The following is a 12,176-nucleotide window of genomic DNA, read 5'->3' on the forward strand; positions in this document are numbered from 1 at the left end:
GCCAGCAACTAAGTATCACACGAATGCTCCATCACTCCACCCATTCCCCATGGTGAGGAGGAGAATCACGAAAAAAACCCAAAAACTCCTAGGCTGAGATAAGAACAGTTGATGAATTGAAAAAGAATGAAATATACTACTAGTAATAATAGTAATAATGAAAATAATTGTAGTGAAAAAGTTACAATAAAAATAATTGTAGTGAAAAGGAGAGAGAGTAATAAACCCCAAGAAGGACAAGAGGTGCACAGTCCAATTGCTCACCACCTGCTGACCAATGCCCAGCCTGTCCCTGACCAGCCATCAGTGGCCCTTGACCAACTTTCCCCGAGTTCATGTCCTGAGCATGACATTCCATGGTATGGAATATCCCTTTGGCCAGTTCAGGTCAGCTCACTGAAAAGTCCTGGACTTGAGGTAAGCACTGCTGGGTAACAGCCAAACATCAGTGTGTTATCAACATCATTCTCATACTGAATCCAAAACACAGCACCACACCAGCTACCAGGAAACAAATTAACTCCATCCCAGCTGAAACCAGGACAGTTCAAAGTATCTGTCAAGAACAGAAATCCAAGTGAATGTTCTCATAAAAACAAATACTGTTTAACTAGTTCTTCATTTTAACCAGTGTTAGATGTTGAAAATCAGTTTCTGCCTGGACTGAAACCCCCATCTCTTCTCTGAATTCAGAGGGAGTTCTGTTATGACAGGAACTTTGCATCTTCTACTTTTCAGCACAGATGTGTGAAGTTGCAGCTTTAACTCTGATCCCAGCTGTAATCATTGCTCATCCTGTGTATTTATGTGCATTTTAAGAAAAACATAACAACCTGTAGGTTCTTTCATTTTTTTGGTAGTTACCTTTATCTGTAATTGCTGGTCTCTGGAGTGTGCATTACCCACCAGAGGGAGCTGAAGCAAAGAGCAGTCTGATTTTCATAGGCTCATACCATCATTTGGGTTGGAAAAGACCTGTAAGATCACAGAGTCCAACCATTAACCCAAGTCCATCATTAAGCCATACCCCTAGGTGCTGCCACAGCTACATGTCTTTAAAATAACTCCAGGGATGGTGACTCAACCTCTTCCCTGGGTTGCCTGTTCCAATTCTTGGCAACCCTTTTGGTGAAGGAATTTTTCCTAAAATCCAATCTGCCGTCTTCTGGAGCAAATTTCAATACCCAGGAGGTTACCAGGTGAAAGTCATCTCTTACACTTCACATAGCTTTGGATTTGGGCATTTGTCCTCAAGTTAGCTTGGGAGCAGATGGTGACCGGCTAGGAAATAAGTTTCCCTCTCTGTGCTGTTATTACCTCTTTTGGGAACCCTCACTTCAGTGTCAAAGCAGACAAAGCAAAACCTTGATGCACATGTCATCATTCTTTGGTTTTTATGTATGCTCTTCTTCTTGTAACATGAATAAAGACACCAGAATTGTACAAAACAGGAATGACTGAGAATAAACTAGTCATCCCTAAGAAAATTAGGCAAAGTAAAAGTAAGTGTGAGTAGGTTCTCTGAGTCTTTAAAGGGAAATCTCTCAAAATTCTTGACTACAGACCATATGCCAGTATTGACATGGGCAATGAAGGAGGAACTCCTCGGGGTGTTTATTTTTGGTAAACAATTGGTCAAGGTGAAAGGGGATTTCTTGTTCTAGTTCCAGTTTGTTAAATCATAAGATCAATTTGCATTTCATTAAAAAAAAATAATCTTCCTTTGACTTAGAAAATGGGAGGAGTGCAGGTCCTTGTGGACAAATGAGCTTATTTCTACACATTTCCTTTTGCACTTGGAAGAAGTCATCCACAGAGAAATAAGCAGATGTTGAGACATAGAGATTAACAGCTGAGAGGGGGTCAAGAACAGCTTCTTACACCATTTCTGAGTTGTAGTTGACCATACAAACAAAAACAGTCTTTAGTACAAGGTGGAGTTGACTTCTTTATACTACAAAAGGCAGAAAAGCTCACACAGCTAATTATAGCTGAGGAATTATATACAAAGGTGGTCCCTGCTGCCTCTATGCTACTTGCTCATGTAATTTGTAATTTTCAGTGCCATGGCATCCTGTGACTTCTGCAAAATGGTCAATCTATTGGTCATGAGAATTGTGACTGACAGGAGACAGAAACTTCCCTAGGTAGTAGTTAAATTTGCTTTCTACACCACCAATTATGGCTTAACAGCCTCTTAGACTTCCAAAGACTTTTTTTTTTCAGTTTCAAAATCCTGTCGTGCAGAAATGGTAAGTCTCATCAAGTAACCTCAGTTTCAGCTGTTTCCTTGACAGTATTTTGTCACGTCCTTCAAAGAAAGGTACAAGATAGTTTAAATCAAATTGCTTCTAATGGACTTTGCTTAATGGCTTCCTCAGTTACAGGTTGCATGAGGTTTTAATATCTTTTTTAAAAATGTCTAACTTATGAAGAGCTCATTATCCATTTTTCCCCAGCATTTCAGAGAGGAGGACTTATTACTTTATTTGTTTTGCTTATGAATTTAGTTAATAATAGGATAACTTGTCAGGACTTTTAATAGGCATTTTCCAACATTTCAATGGGAATGAATCTGTCTAATGCAGAAAATAAAAAGAGAAAGGTAAAAATTTTAAAAATATTAGTAGGCAATTCATTAATTTCAAAATAGAAACAAACCTTAAATTATGCAGCTTACAATTGCGTCTCTCAGCAGTGGCCATTGGATAAATCACGCACACTTTGTATGTCCACTTAAGGGTTTTCCTAATTAAAGAAAATAGAACGGGAGAAAAATCCACAACTCCTTTGGAAGACGAGATATGATATAACTTCTTTCAGAAATTATTTAGCTATAAAATGACCCTTCACTTTGCTTTTTTGGGGTTTTCCTATTCCTTTTTATGCTCCTCCTAATTACTTCTGACAGCTCTTTACTCCTCTCTCTGCACTTCATTCCTGCTGTCATTTCAATCTCTGTTTCAATTCTCTCTCGTTTGGATTTATTTTTTTCTTTTGCTTTGTGTGTGGGTTGTATTTTCACATTCTCTGTTTTCTTATTTGACTTTCCCTTAGATTTTTATTGCCTCATACTTCATTCTGAGGTCAGGAAAGGAATACATGCCAGCTACAAACTCAGGAAATATACTCAGCTCTGTATCTTTTTCTTTATTATTTCAAGGTTTTGATCTGATGGACACATGCCGGTTGCTGCATGAAATACTCATTTCTTCAGCAGATACTACCATACACAGGAATTCCTCCATACTTACATCAGGGAATTCAGTGAAAGATTATATTCTATGTGTTTCTAGCCTCGTATAAAGTATTTTTCACCATTGAGAATTCAGGATTAAAAAGTTCCTCTTCATAACTCAACTGAATATCAGCCTTCCATCATTATCTTTTTGAGAAGTCAGGTCTGTTAATAATTTCTTTATATTTACTTCATTGCTGTATAATTGATATATTGTCATTATATAAACCAAATCCAAATTTATAAGGGATTCCAGGGATGAATTTTATAGGTTTGAGTTCTCTCATCTCTTCAGCCACCTTCTATATCTTCCACTAACAAACTGCTACTCAAGTACTTCTTCCAGACATAATTTGAAGGGCATTCTTTCCTGGTTTGATACACCAGTCTGGCATGCAGCTTTATGTTTGTTGAGATTGTCAAACTGAATTTTCTGAGAACTAGATTTGTGCCAATGCAGTGCAGGAGTGTTCTCTCAGTTGGTGTCATATTCCTAGTGTCAGCTGGGGGTTCATTATAAATCTTTGATGTATAAATATTGTAGTCATGTGAAAAAATAATGGGTTTCCTAAGGGTGACCTATTCTATAGCATATAATACTAGGAAAGGATGGTCATAATTACTTATGAAGTGTGTTTGACAGGAATTGAATGATGAGGTTTAGGACAAGTGTCTGCCACTCACGTAATTTGATTTTTCAAATGTCACTGGCAATACTCTATATCAAAAACAGAAATAATCTCCAAAGTTAAATCCAGGAGTTCATTGCTAGGAGTGAAGACAAGGTTTTAGAAAGAAAATGGATGAAAAAGGAAGGAAGCAATAGACCATACATACAAGAGATTGTAAAGGGAATTATCTAAAGTGCCTGCTGGTGTTTATTCAGTCCTGTTTTTTATCATTGGAACATCTGAAGTATATAAAACTAGATTTGCAGATGGTGATGACACTGAGAGGACAGCAAATCATAATGAACGCTGCATCTAGATTCAGTGCAGGCAGAGACAGGAGATGAGGCAAAATATTTTGAAAATAGCAAAATCAAACCACATTTAAAATCCCAACTACCATACATGACAATATTTAATAGCATTAAAATGTGCAGTTAACTAGAATATTTAGCAATGTGATAGTTTTTATTCCTGAACTGTCACTGCCAGAGCAGAGGTATGAAAAGTCCAGATCTGGCTGCATCAGTGCATGTGGGGGTTTTTCTGTACCTTGCTCATCTAGTTGATTCTGACAGTATAGACCTGACATTGCCACGTAACTCTTGCTCTAGGTTGAGCATACGCATCTGGAGACAGTTCAGTCTTCCTTGTATATGCACTTAAGTCTTCAGGTTTTATTTAGTAGTGTGATACATTAAGGCTACAGGTATGGTTTTTTGGGGGTTTTTTGTTGTGGTTTTTTTTTTTTTTTTTTTTTAAATTAACACTTCTTTTGTACAGAAATAGAAAAGAAGCCAGGGTATTCAGTGCTAGCAAAGGAGATATGGTTGTTAAATTGGTGTGTTGGGATTCTGTGGCTACTGTTCAGGGAGAAACTGTAACTAATGACTGCTTCACTGTGATCTTTAGCTAATAAATGTTTAGAAACTTTATTCTTGCTTCCTCAGAAAAGGAAGTTGTGCTTAATTTTTAAAAATATTTTGGCAGTGGCCCATGAGGTCTTCAAGGGCATCTTTTCTAAATTCCCCTGGAGTTTTTGAAAACCACACTGGAAGCCTTTCAACAACTTAAGGTGTCTAATTCTTCACAAAAGTCTGGGCTTTTACCCACAGTTTTTTCATCCAGGTGTGTTTTGTCTGTAGGCAGGAGGCTTCAGCTTTTTTACACCTCCACTAAACCTTCCAGATTCTGGTACCTGCATCCTATCATGCCCAGCAGTTGCTCCAAGAGTAAATCCTGTGTTACTCCATTACTTTCAGAAGGGTCAGCAGGGCTTCCTTCACTTTACTCAGACATAAGTTTGACCCTAAAATATTCTTGAAGAGAGCATGTTTTCTTTTCAAATAGTCTTAGAGAGTTTAAAGCAGTTGCTGTTATAAAATGCCTCCCTCCTGCTATGAAAGCTCTGCTGTTCCTTACAGAGCAGCAAGTAGAACCTTTCAGTGTTAGCACCTCTGTCTACTCTCACATTCTTCAGGGTTTCTGCAATGACTTTATCTGCACCTGCTTCATTAATCATCTGGGCTATCATCTCATGGTATTAATCCATGTTGCAGACACTACTGAGATAATACTGTGGAATGTGAAGACCACAGGCATACGGCCCAGTTACTTTCAATTCACCCTGGAGGTGAGTGGTTTCATTTCTGCTGCCATGTCTTAATAAAGGAGAATTGTTTCTTCGGTTTGATTAATTTCTGAAAGGATCATGCAATTGGAAATTTCAAACTATTGCTATTGTCGTTCTATGTTCTATTTCAGTAATCTTTTCTACTTTACCATGGTACATTATTTAATTTCCTACCATTTCACATGAGCATCTGTAACAAAGTTGCAATGAAAACCAGGGTGCCATTTGATTAATGAAATTAATACCAAGTGACCGGAATGCTCTGGAATAAATCATGTGACAAAGAAGGTGGGCTTAAGTTGTAAATAAGTGTATTCCTGTGAGAATGTATTCATTGTGAGAATACAAGAGATATGAACCAAATTTAATGTGGATTTTTGGTGGAATTTTAAGATAATTTAAGTTCCAAATGTTACGAATGCTCCTTATTGAAGAAATGTATTCTAATCCTAAATATCTCCACATTCTGGAAACCAAGGTATGATTTTAGTGCTGACTTCAAGCTTCTGTTTCTATCTCAATAGTTTACTAGTAAAATGAATACTGATACCAAAGATCTATAATTGAATATACATTTAGGATCTTCTTATAAATAGTAAGAGATTAATACATGCATTTGGTGGCATTACAGCCATAAAACCCATGGCATGTTTTTAAAAATGTCAGCTTGGCTCAGAAAAAGATACCTGGAAACTTTCCTTCTGAACACAGCTGTTGTGGTAAGACAGCTGAAGAGAGAAAGTTTTGCTGATTTCTACTTTCTCTATAAGCCAAATTAGATCAGGCTTTACACATAGTGATCAGCACCCTTTGTTTCACCTAGAAAGTGAAATGTTCATCACTGCAAACATTGGTGTACCTGGCTTTTGTGTACTTACCAAAAAGGTGGACAGCAAAATTCAGGTAGACTGTTAAGCAAACTCCCAAGGTAGTCCCAGTGGAACAACCACAGATGCATGTTAAATGCAGAATATCCTATTCCTGTGCTACAAATGCTTTTTTTTTTTTTTCAGTTTAACCTCAAATTTGTAGGTGTTTGTCTTGAACTTCTTAGTTTATCTTTTTGTGATGGAGAGACTACATTCAAATGGAACTTGGCTGCAAAGATCAATAACCAGGCAAAAAACACAAATGGAATTGGAGAAATTGTGACTATACCAAATTGTTCCAGGCAAGTTCAAGATACATAGGTATTTGATGTTCAAACATTGCCTTCCTTTCAGATGAGGACAGGTAGCTGACAAGACAACATGAAAAGCATGATGTTGCCTTTGAAAACATGACTGAAACCTTTAAAGGGTGGTTTTGCCAAATAGGATGCACAAAAGGTACTACTTTCTGCAATTTCTGCCTGAATTGCCTTGCCTGTTTAACACTGCAGTGGGCTGGATTCAGAACTTACATAGATCAACACAATGCTGAGCATCGCTGGAATCATCTCCTTTAAAAGCAAATTGAACATAAAACATTAGCCAAAGGACTCATCCTTGCAACACCTTGATGTGGTGACTTTTTTAGGCCATGTCTCAGCCAAATTATAGAAGAAAAAAAAAAAAGGATTTTTATTTCTTAGTTAGGAAAGCTCAGAACTCCAAAAGTGAACTTCTGATTCCCACTGGTTTCAGTGAGGCCAGGATTTCAGTCCTGTGTTGCGACTGGATACATATACATCTGTGCTGGGGAATTGGGAATCACTGTCATGGAATTGTTCAGAAGATTCATAAACCAAGCCACTTCAAACTTTAAAACACAATGGTGACAACTCTGTAGGCAAAATAGTTACTAGTCATAAATTATGAATGTTTTGGGGTTTTTTTGTCTCGGAGACATATGCAGGAATCTCACTGCTGAAGTGGTTACAGTGTGAAACAGGGAAATCAGAATGCCATGCTGTTAGAATGGAAAAGGTAGAAAGCTTTGAAATTATGCTGATGAGGGATACAAAACTCTTTGTCTTTACAAACAAGGGATTTGCCTTGCTTCCAGATTCTCTAACACTCATTTTTAGGTACTAAACACAAATTTACTCAGAAAGGAAGTTTAGGGGATGAACACACTTACTGATTTTTTTTTTTTTTTACATTTCCATAAAACCTAACAATACACGTCTTTAGATAATTAAGTTAACAAAGCAGGCAAGGCATTTTTAAAGTATGTTTTTAGTAGACTCCGTTAACTTATGACCTTTTGGAAAAGTATGTGAAGAAACAATCAGGTCATTACATCATTTCTTGCCAAAACAAAGAGTACAGGATTCTTGAGGGAGGGCTACTGCTTGGCCTCTCTGAGAATAGGTAGGAGTTTGTCTCTGGCACTGACTGCAGCATCCACAAAGTTTTATATAGAGAAAAACCATATGTTCACTCCCCATAAAACTGCTAAATACTTTTACTTTGAATGATTGTTGAGTCAACCATCTTAATTTTATTTTCTTGAGGCACAACAGTTATTATGAAGGGTTCAAAAATCCATCAGATACTCGTGGAAGTTTCTAAACAAAGTTCAAATCTGAAAAGAAGCAATTCTTTATGGTGTATTGTGAAACTGAGTAGAAGCTTTAAGTCAAGTTAAGGTCAGCTTTACTTCTTAGTTTCAAAGCTACTGTGGGATCTGAAACAGCAGCTAAGGCCCCATTTTCCAGAAACAGAGACAAAAGAAGTTGCTTTCTGGAGATAAAACCTTCTAATAGTAATAAAGACCTCACTGGAGCAGAAAGATGCAGCTCATTCTTCCCTGTGCCTGTTGGACTGAGTTGGTTTTCCCTAGTGTTTGTGAGGTCTGTGAGAAATGTTTGGATAAGATCTTTTGGTGCTGTTCCCAGAACATGGTTCATGTGATATCAAAGAATCCTGATGTTTTGCCAGGGACCTTTTTGTCATTGGGAATTTAGAGGCTGGGTTTGCAAAGAGTTGGCTGAGCTGCAATACAAAGAAAACTCCTGAGCAACCTATTCTGGCAGGCCATCTTCAGTCAAAGGCCGCCAGGGAGCTGTACCAGCGGGCTCCACCCAAAAGGGCAATGAGCAAAAGAGAAACAAACGACAATTTTAACTTCTGCAACACTGCAGAGCTGAAGCTGAAACATCAGTTGTCCAGGCCATGGATTTACACTGAAATACGAATTACTGGAATAAATAAATGAGGTCATTTTAACCTTTCTTAAAGCCAGACTGTTCTTGTCTTGAAGCAGGGAGATCAAAGAGATGAAGATCAGACTAATGTGCAACTATTGTATTCCTTCAACTGCAAGAATTAGTGACTCAAGCTGCCTGAGAAATGGGAAGGAGGGATTTTGACTGACCTCACTTAAACACTATTTCAGTAGCATTTAGACATGAGTCTAAATTGGTAGTTTCCAATCTTTTTTCCTGTCATCTGTAAGTTTTCTTCACTGACAAGGCAGTCCTGGATTAATGGGAGACAAACATACTGACAATTTTCCTCACTACTTCCATTCACCTCTTGAAGTCTGGAGTTACAGAGAGCATGTTTTGACTTCATCTCCCACTGCTGTGCACAGTACTTACTTTAGGAACAGTTTGCCACCATGTGCTTACAATACACAAAAGATGAGAAGGAAGAAGTTTTTCCAGAGGCCTTACATTTATAGTGATGACCTATTAGGTAAATTTGCATCCTTCCTGCTTAGTGAAGATGAAAAGGTGTTAATATCCTAATGCATCAAGTTTATACAGTTTCTCTCAGTTCACAAAATATTGTTCTGTTTACTGATGAATATGTTATGGAACAACTGTTAGAAATCTGAGAAGCTATTTTGTCCAACTTTGTCTTCCATTTTTAATTATTATGCTACTAATTTCTGTATTGACTTCACTCCATAGTTTCCATTATGATCTGGTATCAGGAAGGTCTAAAATAGGTAAGTGTTCTGGGGTCATAACCATAATTCAGGCCACTTTTTAATTGCTTATTTTACATTGATGATAAAATTTCAAATCAGGAAATCTTTGTTTTCTTCCTACAGATCAAGTTTAAATTGTAATAAGAATCTTAAAATTTCATTTTGTGGTAAGCAGATTTTCTTTTTTCACAACTTTGCAAAGTTCATTAATAATCCTTGCTACTCTAAATAATGATACAAATATATTAGTTTCTACTTATATGTTCTCACCTTCTAAACTTGAAATGAGCAGGAATGTTGGGCTCTCATTGATAAGAAGTTGCTTGATTTATTTGAAATTAGGCTTTGCTTTGTGTCATCTTTAGTAAGCAGTGCATGGGACTCTGGTTTTAGGTATGACTATTTGTGAATGATCCCCTCTTTTCCCAGCTGAAGTAGATGATGATTATTCCACTCTGGACTAAAAATCATTCACTGTGACACAAACAACACAGGGAAACCCTGGACTGAAGAAGGTACAAGCATCAAACAAAACAAAGAGCTCTAGTGAAATTTAGTGATAAATACAGAAAGCCATCCCCAACTACCCAGTGAGATTTCAGTAGGTGATGTGATTCCAGTGGTTATATTCATATCACAATAAGACTTAGAAGAAATTTAGTACTTTTAATTCATGAACAGTAGTAATGAGAGCTGAGAGAAGTAATGCATGCCATTTATTTAGAGCTACTGGAGGACCAGTCAACTGTCTCATGATCTTGCCAAGCCTAACAGCTCACATGGTGATCTCTGATGAGTTTTATTTACAGTTTAAACGGAGAACTTCATGAAATGACACAATGAAATAAAACTATGACAAAACTATTATATAGTCTATTTTAATGGAGTTGCTTATATCAGCACCACCTTCAACTGAAACTCATAATATTCCATTAAATATCTGCCTGTATCATTCAAAAGCATGACAGAAATAGCAATACCACAGTTACTGCATCAGATACATCCCATGGAGTGACCCAAGATGCCTAATGGATTCTGTCAGCCATGTTTTAGAGCCATAAGTTAGATGACTTCAATTAGGATACCTTAGTTAGGATGCAACCAAGCCTTCAGCAGTAACTTGGCCATTTTGCTGAAAACACAAGCAGTATCTTACAGGAATGAACTTACTGCCCTCTCATTACTCACTATTTGCATGCCTGGCTTTAGTTCAGGAGCTTGAGCCAGTGTTTCTCCTCATTTTTTCTATTCAAGGCAAAAAAAAAAAAAACAAACAACGTCCAGTTTCAACAGCATTATGGCATTATGCATTCATGGCTTTCAATTTTTTTTTTTTTTAAGAGCCCATCTTTGAACAGAGACGGAAGCTGCTAGGTACAGATTCCATATTTTGCCAAGGCCATGATTTAAAATTTCACAGCAATCTTACCTGCTACCGGCTTTTGAATAGGAGATAAAGCACCTGATGAAGAGCATGTCTGCAAACCACCTTTGGAGAAGGGGGCAGAGTGAAAAGGCACAAGTTCTTAGAAAATATTGGTTAAGTGGGAAAGTAAAAGGTGTTCGAAAGCACAGACACCCTAAGGAACTTGGTTTCAGCTGTAAAGAATTGAATAGAAGAATGCCATTTTAATATTTATCAGGTAATTCCATTTAAATCTGTGCCTTACTTAGTAAAAAGGAAAACTAGAACTATATTTAGGGCACATTTTATATAATCTGTATTTGCAGATTTACTTTGGCCATAAAGCTCAAGGAGGAGCCTTACCAAGTGGCAAGCATACTAACATGACCTTAACTCACTAACAACTTTTGCCTACTGAGTTTTTTGACTAAATTTCTGTCTCAAAGCTGTATTCCAAAAATAGGAGGAGGTTGTTTTTTTTTTTTAAATCCTTCATCCAGCAACAGAATTGATGCAGGAATGTTTTTGGGTACTCTCAGGACATTCCTCTTCGAGGCATCTGCAAGATTTGAATTATTATGAGTAAGTTTTAAATTTATTTTCAGTTAATTTACCTCTCCTAAGTTTTAGCAGCCTTTTACAGTTGGCAGTTACTGAAGCTGCAGATCAGCTATTCTGGTCCACTTCACAAAGTCAAGCCTTTGAAGTCTGTGGATGCTTTCTTCTCTGCTATTGCACCTCATGCCAGCAAGTACAGAAAAGTCATTAAATACAAGACTCTGGTTGTGAGCAAAAAAAAATTTTATTTAATATGAGACATCTGACCTGCTTCCCCCAAACCAATTTTCTCTCTGTAGCAATACTCACAAGTGTGTGACAAAACATTTGGGATTTTTCTTTAGAAAAGTTTACATACTTAAAATGTCACTTTTCAAGAAAGCATCCTATTTTATTCTTAAGCAGGTTTCAAAAGTGCAGGGCATGTTTACAGGAGAACAAATCTTGTGGCTGTAAAGCTGCATCAGATAATGCATTAAAGACCCTCCCCACAGTGTAAGAGTGGACACATCTCTGTTAACTTACCTGGTCTGGCAGCACTTTGGGAAGGGGCAAGTCGATCTTCTGAAGTCTAGTCTAGAATACTCTGGTATGATAATCACTAAATCTATTGCATGTTCTTTACATAAAATAATCCAGTTACAGTTTACTACAAATATTTTAATTGTTAAAAATTGTTACTACAAATATTTAAATTGTTAAGATCCCCCTCTTTAATTAAGAGGGGAAAGACTCAAAATTATTCTTACCTTCTATCGCTGCATAAATTGTAATCATACTATAGATGAATTTGCCATGCTGGTGCATAATATC

Source organism: Chamaea fasciata, unplaced genomic scaffold (assembly GCF_029207755.1).
Source record: "Chamaea fasciata isolate MVZ Bird 193981 ecotype frontalis unplaced genomic scaffold, bChaFas1.0.hap1 SCAF_6, whole genome shotgun sequence".
Classification (NCBI taxonomy): domain Eukaryota; kingdom Metazoa; phylum Chordata; class Aves; order Passeriformes; family Sylviidae; genus Chamaea; species Chamaea fasciata.